Source organism: Amphimedon queenslandica, unplaced genomic scaffold (assembly GCF_000090795.2).
Source record: "Amphimedon queenslandica unplaced genomic scaffold, v1.1 AMPQUscaffold_12951, whole genome shotgun sequence".
In the NCBI taxonomy this organism is placed as follows: Eukaryota; Metazoa; Porifera; class Demospongiae; order Haplosclerida; family Niphatidae; genus Amphimedon; species Amphimedon queenslandica.
In genome coordinates this window covers 25,533-27,035 of record NW_003546813.1, presented here as the reverse complement: position 1 = coordinate 27,035, position 1,503 = coordinate 25,533, and the positions used below count along the sequence as shown (strand labels likewise).

General features: G+C 35.1%; 1 protein-coding gene across 1 annotated transcript in view; it reads right to left on the bottom strand.

Annotated features, from left to right (window-relative positions):
* LOC100637352 (diacylglycerol O-acyltransferase 1-like) overlaps positions 1–1,503 on the bottom strand; it is an 18,122-nt gene that overhangs the window by 5,497 nt on the left and 11,122 nt on the right. The gene's annotated exons all lie outside the window — the stretch shown is intronic.

Below are 1,503 nucleotides of genomic sequence, written 5' to 3'. Positions count from 1 at the left end.
CACTGAGAGGGACTTATTGATACTACCAGCCTCCTAGTAATAATAATAATATTAATAATGTTCAATAATTAATGTATTAATAGTTACTTTTAATCTTATTCCATCAGTAAGAGTGTCCCTCTGTCTCTCTGATCCTGCCAGATCAATTAAATTCAATTTTGAGCTCCTGATCTTACACACTTCATCATCACCCTCCTATTAATAAACCATCATTGACCACGCCCCTAATACCTCCAGTGACCACACCCCTAACACCTTCAGTGACCACACCCCCTAATACCTTCAGTTTAGATTCCACTGATAGCATGAAGACTGCATGGCTCCTACTGCTCTTTCTGTTCATTGAAGTACCAGCAACACGTCTGTTAGTATACCCTCTCAGTAATACCTAGGATACCATTAGGATACTATCAGGATACTATTAGGATACCTGGTATGTCTCGGTTGCCGTGGTGACTATTTCTTCAACAATCCCATCAACATACACTCCTCTTTTAATGCTCTCCCTCAAATGTAAACAAACAAACAAACAAACAATTAAGGACAACAAACAACAAGCAATTAATAACCATTAATTAATAAAAGGATATGTAGTCCTTGGTTTGATTGGTCCAGTAGATCATAAATCTGTTCATTGTATATTTCAATGAATGAACATTTACACAAGAACTGGACCATATCACCAAACTAGAGGAGGAGGAGGAGAGAGAGATAACAATTATTAGTAATACACCACATTACAGTGGCTTTATGTATCGGAAATTGTAATAAAAATTTGATGCAATTTCAGAACCATTTTTTTTGGAAAAAAAACCATGGGCTAAAGCCTTGGGTATTTTTGAAAATGTTGGCGTTTTCTTAAAATGGTCGTAACTTGAAAAATTGAAGTACACGGAATAACCTTAAACTTTCTACACAGCATAAGAAGGTCAATATGGTGTTATTTCAATACCTTTTGTCTCTCTCTATTTATTAAACTAAATAAATATTCAAAGCTCCTTGGAATGACTCCTCTGTACTCATGAATGTATCCATCACTCCCTTCATCAGAGGGACCTACGAGTAACCATAGCAACGGTAACTATAGTAATGGCAACTAAGGAGTGACGTACCTATCATTGTGAATGTCTTACCTGAACCAGTCTGACCACTAACAACAACAACAACAACAACAATAATAATAATAATAATAATAATAATAATAATAATAATAATAATAATAATGTTAATTAATATTCATTATTATTATTCTTACTATGCAAATATAGTTCCATTGTATCCCTGCATACAACCATCAATGATTGGTCTGCCAATTAATGAGAACACTCCCTCCTAATGGAAATATATACATTTAATTAACAAGACGAGATACAAATGTATATGTATAACCAGTCAGACCAGTTTTACCTGTGTAGTGTTGTGTTCCGCCACATGATCACAGGCAAGAGTAGATAATAGAAGAGAGTGTCCTACTGTGATATACCGCCTGCTTCATCACGTCGT